This window comes from Pinus tabuliformis, chromosome 9 (genome assembly GCF_031772625.1).
Source record: "Pinus tabuliformis cultivar Carrire ecotype Pingquan chromosome 9, CPIR1, whole genome shotgun sequence".
Classification (NCBI taxonomy): domain Eukaryota; kingdom Viridiplantae; phylum Streptophyta; class Pinopsida; order Pinales; family Pinaceae; genus Pinus; species Pinus tabuliformis.
In genome coordinates this window covers 1,286,144,753-1,286,157,268 of record NC_142307.1, presented here as the reverse complement: position 1 = coordinate 1,286,157,268, position 12,516 = coordinate 1,286,144,753, and the positions used below count along the sequence as shown (strand labels likewise).

Sequence of the window (12,516 nt, the reverse complement as noted above, 5' to 3'; positions counted from 1 at the left end):
GTCTCCCGAAGCATCTATTTTCTTCTAATTGGTAATCATAGGCATAGCTATGGGTCGACAATCCTGCATTCTGAATCTTTTCAGAATTTCGGATGCATATTTTCCTTGGCCAAGGAAGATCTCACCATCGTGTTGCCAAACTTCCAATCCCAGAAAATAGTGCATTAACTCGAAATCTAAGTCACAGGACACGTCCCCCAGGGTCCCGTGTCCCGTATTTTACGTATTGGACACGAAAACGGCCCTAATACGTGTCGAATACGATTTTCAACGTGTCCTGAAAAATTGAATACGTATTCTCCGTTTTCCATCGTGTCCTAAATTTAGAAAACGCGTATTTGGTTGGTAGAAAACGTTGCCCTAACGTATTTCGACAGGTTGAATACGTACCGCGCAAAAAACGTAATTTAAAGCCTACGCGTTGGATTTTTCCCGGTTATTTTCGTCCTGCTGTCGTCTGGAGTTGTCGTGTGGAGCAGGGTGTTTGAAGTTAGCATTATATTTGAAGTCTAGAGCAGATTGTGGTGCGGCTGGTGCCCGTGCCGATTGCTGTGCAGTGTGCAGCGTTCAAGACCGGCCCGTAAACTAGTAAGCAGGAACCCCTAAACCGGAACCCGTGTTTTATCTGTGCATTTCTAGTTTTTTAAACCCACTCCCGCATTGGTGTTATAGCATTGTATTATTCACTGCGTTTTTTTTAACACAATCGACTCTGCCATATGTGCCATACCTTGAGACTGCCGCATATATTAACGCTGCCTCCATACGCAACAGTCACCATACTTGGCCACAACATCCTCGCCTCCATACGCAACAATCGACATACCCTTCGCTGTGTATACCATTGTGTATTGTCTCCGTGGCTCAGTCCTCTCGGTTACCAACCCGCTCTCGGTTTGTCATTACAATACCTCCCTCCACGGTAATGCAACTCCGGTTGGCTCATAGTGCGATTACCCATATTGTAACAAGTATGTAACCTATTGACAAGGATTGGATCCATAAACTAAATATTGAATTAAAATTTAAAACTGAAAAATTCTTAGTAATATCCATGACAGACTCTAACGGATCTATGAGACCACAAATAAAACACATATATGACAGTGATAGATTATTGTGACCTTTGATTATGCAACTAGAGGCTAATCAATGCAAATGAGATGCAAAGATTTGAAATGCAACTAGAGAAAAGAAACAAAGACCATTTAGTGACCAAACAAAGGGTATCCTTCACAATGCACAAGACACAGATCAAGAGAAATGCCAATGTCCTTATAGCTTCCCAATACCAATAATAATCACTTCAAGAAATGCACCAAACCTCCAAGTAAACTATTGTCAACAAAGGTGAGCTCACTGCAGTATATATCAGTCCACTTAGTGATGAGATCAGTCACAAAATCATTCACAAGATGCAAGGAATAGTGCCAAAGTTCAGTGACCAATTCTAGTGCTTAGATGTAAGGCAAAAATGTCAATGTAATGCCACTGTAGAAGAGATCAGACCACTGCAATTTATATCAGACCTCTGCAATAACCCAAGTTAGTCACAGGCTTTGACAGTGCATAATTATTGCGGTTTGTGACAAACAGTAAGAAACAACAAGACTGCATGTTATCAACAGCTCCATCTCTGGGGCAATTTGAGTTGTTTTGCTCAAGAGTCAATTTGTATGCAGTGTGCACATATTGAATCATATAACAGTTCTAACTTCTGAGTTAACTTTATAAGTTTATAAATTATAAATTATAAGTTTATAAATTATAATTTATAAATTATAATTGTTTAACTTTAATTGTTTTTTTTGTAGGTGAAGGTGTGTGGACTTTATAACAGTGAGAAGATTAATGGCTCAATCATCCAAGGCAGCCGGCAGAGGTCAAAGGAAGGGCGGTGCTATTCGTGGTCCCCCCCTCCAAGTGTTTCTGTTTCACCTTCTCTTGGTCATAGTGCCCCAAGTGCTTCAAGTGAAGCTGTAGGTGTTTCTCAGCCAACATTAACATATGATGCTGTTGCAGCAAGACAACAAGCACAGCTAAAAAAATACCCTCTTTGGAAGTATGTAACCAAGAAGCAAGTGCCAAAGTCTGGTCTGGGAGGGAATGTGCATTGGTCTTGTAATTTCTGCAAGGGTGAATTTAAGAGCACTTACTTTTGAGTTAAGGGCCATTTGTTGGGCCTTCCTTGTGGAGTTGGAGCATGCAAAAATATTAGTCCTAGAGAAAAAATGGATTTGGAAAGGGAAGATGCAGCTGGCTCTGGGAATGTGGTGGCAGCAAGCAGGAAAACTAGTAAAAATGAAGATCCTCTTCCATTCTTGAGGAATGCTAATAGTAGTAGATTTGGGAGAAAAGAAATTCAGCCAACAAAAAAGAGGGCAGCCCAAACTTATGGTGGTCCAATGGACAAGATTTTTCGGCGTGAGCAGCGAGATGAGGTTGATCTTACATTGGCATTCTTTTTCTATCTCAACTTCATTTCTTTTAATGTTGCACGGTCTCCTATGTTTATTGAGATGTGTCGAGCTCTAGTTGATAGAGCTCCAATTGGGTATGTGCCTCCAAGTTCAGAAAAACTTAGAACCACATTGTTGGTTAAGGCAAGGAAGGAGGTGGATAAAATTCTACAACCTATTAAATCATCATGGATCTCATCTGGTGTCAGTATTGTTTCTGATGGATGGACAGATACAGCACGCCATCCTCTCATCAATTTCATGGTATATTCTCAAAATGGACCGGTTTTCTTGAAAGCAGTTGATGCTCTTGGACAATACAAGGATGCACAATATATGGGTGAGCTGTTTATTAAAGTTATTGAAGAAGTAGGCATTGAAAAATGTGTGCAAATCATCACAGATAATGCACCTGTTTGCAAAGCAGCTGGCTTGATTGTGGAAACTAAATATCCACAAATATTTTGGACACCATGCATTGTTCACTCTTTGAATTTAGCACTCAAATCTATTGCTTCAGATGTGACATGGATTGGCAATCTTATTGAGGATGCACGCCATATCCGAAATTTTGTGCAAAACCATACCAATGCCCTCACAATATATAAAGAGTACACACATCTATCCTTGTTGAAGATTGCAGATACTCGGTTTGCTTCCTCATTCATCATGCTTAAGAGGTTGAAGGAGGTGAAGGCCGCTCTTGGGGCCATGGTTATTTCAGATCTTTGGTCTTTTTGGAGAAAGATGGATCAAACAGCTTCAAAAAAGGTAAAGGACATAGTGTTAGATGATGGTTGGTGGGAGAGGGTGGATCTTACCATAAAGATCATGAACCCTATCATTTCTTTCTTGCGGTTTGCAGACACGGACCAGCCCATCTTAGGAGAGGTTTATGAGGGTTGGGATTCCATGATTGAGTCTGTGAAGACTATTGTTATGGAGAATGAATGCCCTGCATACGAGACATCAGCAGAGAGCTTATGGTCCACCATACAGGATATTCTTCTCTCTAGGTGGGATAAGAATTGCACACCTTTGCATTGCTTAGCTCACTCTTTGAATCCCAAGTACTACAGTCAAGAGTGGCTCCGTGGTGGGACCTCACACAGATTCCTTCCTCACATGGATGGAGAGATTTCACAGGGGAGGAAAATAGCATTCAGAAGGATATTTCAGGATAACACATCTTTTCTTGAGGTGGAGGAAGGCTTTGTAGAGTTCTCCACTGGCACCAGGAGATTTGGGGGGTATGATGTACTTGGAGATAGGGGGGTCAAAAGTGCCTATGCATGGTGGGCAACTCATGGGGCAACATGCCCTATTCTACAACAGTTAGCCTTGAGGGTCCTCTCTCAAATTACTTCATCTTCTTGTTGTGAGAGGAATTGGAGCACTTACGGGAATCTATATAGTTTGAAAAAGAGCAAGCTTGAGCAATCCAGGGCGGAGACAATGGTGTATGTGCACACCAACCTTCGTCTTATTTACAGGCAGAGACAGGAGTGGTTGAAGGGAAAAACAAAGATGTGGGATGTGTTTCCTGATGATATGGGCTTGGACGACAGTATTGAATTGGCATTAGCCAACATGGATCTTAATGACCCAGTGCTAGAGCCAGTGACTTTTGATGATGAGACACAACATCTTGAGGGGTCATCCTCCACACCAACAAATGCAGCAACAGATCCTGGATTGGGCATAGAGGAGGAGGATGGAGTACAGTCAGATGGCAGTGGCAGTGATGGTGACTATGACATAGAGGACATGGACTATTGATAGAGTGATGAGTCATGACTCATGGACTAGTACCGAGCTATGATATTCCTACTTATTTTGTATCTAGTATCTACTCTTTTGTATTTTCCATTGGCATTCTCTCAGGAGTCAGTATCTACTATGATCTATCTATGTACATTGTAAACACTGAACAGTGATACATTTTGATTTTGATGACTTAATGGAAAATCTGCATTTTATGGTTTTAATATCTAAGTTCTAAATTTATAATTAGTAGTAAGTACTTACTACTTAGTTTCTTATGTGCTTGTAAGTTGTAAATTTTGATTCTATTTATTTTTTTAAAGTGAACTATGAACTTTGAAAAGTAATTAAATTTTGATTCTATTTATTTTTTTAAAGTGAACTATGAACTTTGAGAAGTAATTATATTTTAATTTGATTAGATAAGCTGCAACCTGCAATTTAATATGGATAAAAAACTATATTTCGGTATATATATATATATATATATATTTATTAAATATATATAAAACGTGTCCCCCGTGTCCTGTTTCCAGGTCGTTGCGTTTCGTATTGAATACTCGTATTTACGTGTCCTCCGTGTCTCGTGTCCTCGTGTCATGTGACTTAGCTCGAAATCCTTCATATCAAACTCGGTTTCCAGGTTATTCTTACAATCCTGTTAAAATTGGCAACTAGGGCCAAACTCCATGTGGGTCATCTCATTTATGGCAGCTGATATTTTTCCTAGATTCCTCTTGTCAAGAGGTGTAGGATTGATCTAAAGATCATCTGATTCCGACAAGTATTTATGGAGATATGAATTTATTTGTATTTACTTCACAAATTGTTAAGGTCGGCCAACAGTTAAATGTATGGCACACATGCCCAGTGAATCATATAAATACAAGTTAGGTTGATTCATTTTATCATCATCTCATCTCACTCATTTCTTCTCTCTCTCTTCTTATCTTTGGGTTACACAAGGAGCAGCTCACACGTGGGAAGAAGTAGGACGCAATAGGGCAAGAAGGACACAAAAGTTGCTGAAGGTCTCTTTGACCAGTGTTGACCAAGCGTTGACTTGAGAACAGTGCGGTTTTGGTGTGGCTGCCTCTCCTAGGCAGGCCACATTTTTTGGCATGAAAATCGAGGCAATCTGACCTCAGGTTTGACCAGTGTTGACTGCCCTAGTTTGGGGCAGCAGGTTGACTTCAGTCAACTATAGTTTGACTGTGTATTTGGGGCTGTTTAAGGGTTGATTCTTCAGGCTGTTCGAAGACTAGTTGACTGGGAAATTGACCAAGCATATTGGAGGTCAATTTCATCTCGTTTGACTAAGTTTGACTTTGCTAATTTAGTGTTTGCTGCTGCTGATATAAAATTACAGAATTCTGATTTTGTACTATTTCTCCCTGCTGAACTATTGAAGATAAAAGAAGATTTGATCAAAGGGTTTCCTCGCATTGGGGTTTGTCCCTGGCTAGTTGCCACATCTTGTGTCTCTTGTCTTGGCTTGTGTTCTGTCGATCGTTTAATGTTCTATTTGAACTTTACTTAATGTATATGTGATTGCTAATCAGTGGTTAATAAGAAGAAAAGAAGTAAACTGCTCTAAGCATAGAACATACCATAATTTAACATGGTATTAGAGTTGAGGTGAAAACAAAGCCCAAGCAAGAGCAAGAGCAAGAGCAACCATTGAAGGTTGGCAAGGCTATCCTATAAAGTTCATGGGGTCCTCAACACTCTTCCCCACCGAAGACAAGCTCCGTGAGAAGTCTGACTATCACAGGTGGAAGATGTCTCTCGATCTGACTTTAGAAGATCAGGAAGTGTTGGACCATGTGAGAGGCAATATTGTTGCGCCTCCATCAAATGCATCCGCTGCTGCCAAAAGCAAGTGGACCAAGGGAGAAGTTAAAGCAAAGAAGATCATCTGGGACTCTATCAAGTCTTGACAAGCGTTTGGTGGCCTGTGTTTCTGAGCTGACCACCTCCAAGGAAATCTACGATAGATTGGTGAGTTTATTTAAAGTTAATGATGCAAATCAAGTTTTGTTCCTTAGAAATAAGCTGAAGGAAATTAAGAAGGGAAAAGATGAGAGTATGCAAGCATATTTCTTAAGGATCACCGAGATCAAGAATGATCTCCTATCTATCGGGGAAGTAGTTCCTGACAACGAAATGACTATCACAACTTTTGGTGGACTGCCACCTGAATGGTATATATTCAGGACTACCCTTCTCAACAATAATGTCATCCCAGGATTTGAGGAATTGATGGCTAGATGTATTCAAGAAGAAACAAGGATGGAAGAACAAGAAATGCCCGCACTTAAAGGCAATCCCTCTACCTTTTCTTCTCATGCTAAAAGAAGAAACAATTCTGGGGCTAAATCCAAAGGAAAGGCTGGATTGAAGGGTGGAAGAAAAAGACGATGTTACAATTGCAACAAAATGGGCCACTATGCGAGGGAGTGCCCTGATAAGAGTGACTCACACCATGACGATGATCAAAATCACTCTCAAGGCAATCAAAGGAATGGTAGGTCCAATGGCAGAGGTAAAAGAAATGCCGGAAATCAAGGAAGAGGACAACCCTTCAAGAAGGCAAGAAACTCCAGGTATGAATCTAACATTGTTAACAATAAGCAAGATGAATATTGTCTACTAGCGACCCTCTCTACTATTGCTCCCCTGGACTCGTTGGGAAATTGGCTTATTGATAGTGGTGCCTCAAGGCACTTCACTGGTTACAAAGAAGCTCTCTCTAATTCGATAGAGAAGGAGACCAACTTGGAAATTGTTCTTGGGAACAACACAAAATATCCTGTGAAAGGCGTAGGGAATGTCACTCTTCAATTGAATCAGGGTAATACAATTTATTTGCAAGGAGTCCTATATGTACTTGATCTCAAAAAGAACTTGGTGTCCGTTTTGGCAATGGAAGACAAAGGCTACAAGGTGACCTTCATCGAAGGCAAGGTACGTGTATGGAAAAAGAATTTTAAAGAAGCTTTCACTCTTGGGTTTCAAGTCGATTCATTATATCAAGTTGGAGGAAGTCCGCTGGGTGTCATGTCTTGTGACACATCACTTCAGTCCGAACTATGGCATTGGAGGTTTGCTCACCTTCATTATAAAGCTCTACCCAATGCAAGACAAATGGTGAGAGGGATGCCCGAGTTCCAAGTAGAGCAAGAAGGTGAATGTCTTGGATGTGCCGAAGGGAAGCTCAAAAGGGGACCATTCCCCTCAAGCCAAAGCAAGACATCCGATATATTGCAGTTGGTTCACTCAGACATATCTGGTATGATGCCTGTGAACTGCTTGGGAGGATATTTATATTACCTCACTTTTACAGATGACTATTCTCGCAAGACTTGGATATGCTTCTTGAAAAAGAAGGATGAAGTGTTCACTTGGTTTCGTCACTTCAAAGCCTTGATTGAGAATCAAACCGAAAAGAAAATCAAGATCTTAAGGACTGATAATGGGACTGAGTATGAATCCAATGAGTTCCATGACTTTTGCAAAGAGGCTGGCATTAAGAGGGAGACTACAACATCATATCCTCCTGAGCAGAACGGTGTGGTAGAAAGGAAGAATCGTACGATTGTGGAAGCTGTCTGTGCTATGCTCCATGATCAAAGACTTTGAAGTTTCTATGGGCCGAAGTTGTGAATACAGCCGTATATGTGCAAAACCGATGCCCTCACCAAGCATTGGGTTCCAAGACTCCCGAAGAGATGTTCACTGGTAAGAAACCTGACGTATCTCATTTTAGAATCTTTGGAAGTCCTGTATATTTTCATGTGCCGAAGGAGAAAAGGAATAAATTGGGTGCATTTGGAAAGAAAGGAATCTTCGTGGGCTATAGCGAAAATACTAAGGGCTATAGAATCTATGTGGCTGGTCAAAGGGAAATCGAGATTAGCCATGATGTCACCTTTGACAAAGATATGGCTCTTAGCAAAGTTGACAATCTTCCTACTCAAAGGGGATTTAAAGAGGCTGACACCAGGGAACGAAAGGAAAAGGAAGATGAAACAATGCCTGATGTGGAAGAACCTATGGATCCTATTGATCCCCCTTCGCAAGAGCCTTCTTCTTCTAGGAAGAGGCCTTCATGGCTTAGGGGGACATTGGATGATGCTGAAGGACACATTGCACCCAGAGGGACTTTCCGGGAAAGTAAGAAGCTGGCCAGGTATCAGGGATACTCGACCATCATGAGCACGATCATCCAAAATGAGCCTTCATCATTTGCAGAAGCTGTCAAGCATCAAGTCTGGAAGGGTGCTACGACTGAGGAATATGAGTCCATCATGAAAAACGATGTCTGGGATGTGGTCCCCAGACCCTAGGACAAAGCAGTTGTCACTTCGAAATGGCTTTACAAGATAAAGCATGCGGTTGATGGAAGTGCTGAAAAGTATAAGACTCGTTTTGTCGCTCGTGGCTTCTCTCAGAAGGAAGGTATAGACTATGATGAGATATTTGCACCTGTTGCCCGATATATGACCATTCGCTCGATCATAGCCCTTGTTGCTTCGCAAGGATGGAACCTACATCAGATGGATGTCAAGACCGCATTTTTGCATGGTTCGATCAAAGAGGAAGTCTATGTGGAACAACCAAAAGGATTTAAGATTCATGATCGGGAATCTCACGTGTGCAGGTTGAAGAAAGCCCTCTATGGGCTGAAGTAGGCACCCCGAGTGTGGTATGAGAGGATCGATAGCTCCCTGATGAAGCTGGGATTCACTAGGAGTGAAGTCGATCCTGACCTTTATTTTAAGGTTGAAGATGACAAACCTCTCATACTGGTGCTGTATGTTGACGACCTCTTTGTAACAGGTGCAAACCCTGTCATTTTCAAATGTAAGAGGGAGTTGGCTTCCAAGTTCGAGATGAAAGACTTAGGACTGATGCACTATTTCCTAGGACTGGAAGTCTAGCAGAAACCAGGGGAGATTTTCCTATCTCAAAGAAAATATGTGGTGAAAATATTGGAGAGATTCGGTATGGTGGACTGCAAGCCGGTGACTACCCCGATAGAGCTTGACTTCAAGAAGTTAAGCGGTAGTGCTGTCAGACCTGTTTTACGAAATGCTACTGAGTATCGTCAACTCGTCGGAGCATTGATGTTCTTGGTGAACTCCCGTCCGGATATATGCTTTGTAGTCAACACATTGAGTCAACATATGGTTGAGCCTCGCCACACACATTGGATTGGTGCCAAGAATTTGTTGAGATATCTTCGTGGCACAATCACTCATGGGTTGAGATACATTGCCGGAGATGTGAGACTACTTGGATATATCGATGTTGATTGGGCAGGCAGTGTGGTGGATCGAAAGAGCACTTCCAGGTGCTGTTTCTCTTTGGGATTTGCCTCGATATCCTGGATGAGCAGGAAGTAGAAGTTGGTGGCTTTGAGCATTGCGGTGCAGAGTACATTGCTGCTAGTATGGCCTCTTGTGAGGCGGTCTGGTTGTGGAAGCTCTTTAGTGAGCTGTTTGGATTCACATTGGATACTACCGTGATCTTGTGTGACAATCAAAGCGGGATTCGTTTATCAGAGAATCCCGTATTTCATGATTGCTCCAAGCACATCGATATCAGGTACCACTATATTCGGGATATGGTACTACGGGGAGCAATAAGGCTCCAACATATCGTTAGAGATGAACATGTTGCTGACATTTTGACGAAGCCCTTAAGAAAGGTCAAATTGTTGACTTTCCGAGAATGACTTGGTGTCGTTGAGAGACCCTCATAAGAGGGTCGTGTATGATGCATATATTGAGCTCTAGGAGCTCCAGGGGGCGCGGGCTACTTCTTGGAGCGACATGCGACCACAGGGCAACTCACCATCCCCTGGTGGTGCACTATGTACAGGGTGAAAGGTTCAACCTTCCCTTTTGACACCTTGTCGCAACTGTGGGCCCGGATGATTAGTTCTCCTGTGGGCCAGGATGATTAGTTCTCTCGTGGCAACTGTGGGACAAGAAGATTATTTCTCCTGTGGGCCAGGATGATTAGTTCTCCTGTGGCGACTGTGGGACAAGATGATTAGTTCTCCTGTGGGCCAGGGTGATTAGTTCTCCCGTGGCGACTGTGGACAGGATGATTAGTTCTCCTGCGACGACTATTGGACAGGATGATTAGTTCTCCTTTCGAGGCATCCTACCCATGCAGTCTGGGACTCATGGGAAGTACCTCTCATTTGATCAATGAGTAGGGAAATGGGGTTATGGACCATTAGTAGTACTATCGATGGATGCATCGTTGTATCTACTGTACTCCCTATGCTAGGATGACCTCCATTGATCTGGGATCAGTGAGAGTGGTATGACACACTCTGAGACTGACTTCGGGTCAGTGGAGGATGGTATATCCTCTATCATTTCTTTTTCTTCATAGTTCAGCAGAGCAGAGCCAACGGTGCAAGGCAGTGCATTTGATGGCTGGGACAGTACCGAGGGTCAGCTAGATTAGCAAATGGAGTTCTCCCTAGTTGAGAGGGAGTGTTAAAATTGGCAACTAGGGCCAAACTCCATGTGGGTCATCTCATTTATGGCAGCTGGTATTTTTCCTAGATTCCTCTTGTTGAGAGGTGTAGGATTGATCTAAAGATCATTCGATTCTGACAAGTATTTATAGAGATATGAATTTATTTGTATTTACTTCACAAATTGTCAAGGTCGGCCAGCAGTTAAATGTGTGGCACACATGCCTAGTGAATCATATAAATACAAGTGGGGTTGATTCATTTTATCATCGTCTCATCTCACTCACTTCTTCTCTCTCTCTCCTTAGCTTTGGGTTACACAAGGAGCAACTCACATGTGGGAAGAAGGTGGACGCAGTAGGGCAAGAAGGACACAGAGAGGAGGACGTAGAAGCTGCTGAAGGTCTCTCTGACCAGTGTTGACCAAGCATTGACTTTAGAAGAGTGTGGTTTTGGTGTGGCTGCCTCTCCTAGGCAAACCACATTTTTTGGCATGAAAATCGAGGCAATCTGACCTCAGGTTTGACCAGTGTTGACTGCCCTGGTTTGGGGCAGCAGGTTGACTTCAGTCAACTGCAGTTTGAATGTGTATTTGGGGTTGTTTAAGGGCTGATTCTTCAGGCTGTTCAAAGACTAGTTGACCGGGAAATTGACCAAGCATATTGGAGGTCAATTTCATCTTGTTTGACTAAGTTTGCTGATTTAGGGTTTGCTACTGCTGATATAAAATTACAAAATTATGATTTTGTACTATTTCTCCCTACTGAACTATTGAAGATAAAAGAAGATTTGATCAAAGGGTTTCCCTGCATTGGGGTTTGTCCTTGGCTAGTCGCCACATCTTGTGTCTCTTGTCTTGGCTTGTGTTCTGTCGATCATTTAATGTTCTATCTGCACTTTACTTAATGTATATATGATTGCTAATCAATGGTTAATAAGAAGAAAGAAGTAAACTGCTCTAAGCATAGAACATACCATAATTTAACAAATCCTCCATGAGTCTAGATGATCCCGTCAAAAATAGATCATCCACATACAATACCAGAATCAACGACTCACCTTCTACCAACAGATAATAAAGATTGGGATCGACATCGCTCTTGATGAATCCCAACTGCTGTAAGTAGCTGTCAATTCGACCATACCAAGCTCTGGGTGCTTGTTTTAGCCTGTACAAGGCTTTCTTCAACCTGCACACATGAGTTCTCTTTTCATGTGTTTCGAAACCTTCTGGCTGTTCGATATATACCTCTTCTTCTATCACCCCATTCAAGAACGCTGTCTTGACATCCATTTGGTGAATCTCCCATCCCATCTGTGCTGCAAGGGATATAATGGATTTGATAGAGGTATATCGAGCTACTGGGGCAAAGGTTTCCTCATAGTCTATTCCTTCCTTTTGCGCATATCCTTTTGCGACAAACCTAGCCTTGTACTTATCTACGTTGCCATCTGCAACATACTTGATCTTGTAGATCCATCTCGAACCTACAACTGATCTGTTCTCTGGTCTTGGTACAATTTCCCAGACATCATTTGTCATGATAAAACTGTACTCTTCTACCATGGCATCCACCCATACCTGGTGTTGTATAGCTTCTTGAAAACTAGAGGGTTCTTCGACCTGAGCTACCAATGCTTGGTACTTGTCAGGTTGTCTACGCTACCTTTTCTCGGCTCTAGGAGCTCCAACGAATTCCTTTGCGCCCCTTAGAGTCTATCGTACTTCTAGGCTAGTTCTTCCATTGGTGGTGGGAGGTTCCATCTGTTCCCCTTCCTGTACCTACTGTGATG

The 12,516-nt window shown here is 42.2% G+C and overlaps 1 protein-coding gene across 1 annotated transcript in view; it reads left to right on the top strand.

Annotated features, from left to right (window-relative positions):
• The window catches only part of LOC149153279 (uncharacterized), a 260,627-nt gene that overhangs the window by 73,311 nt on the left and 174,800 nt on the right, over positions 1-12,516 (top strand). The window lies entirely within an intron of this gene.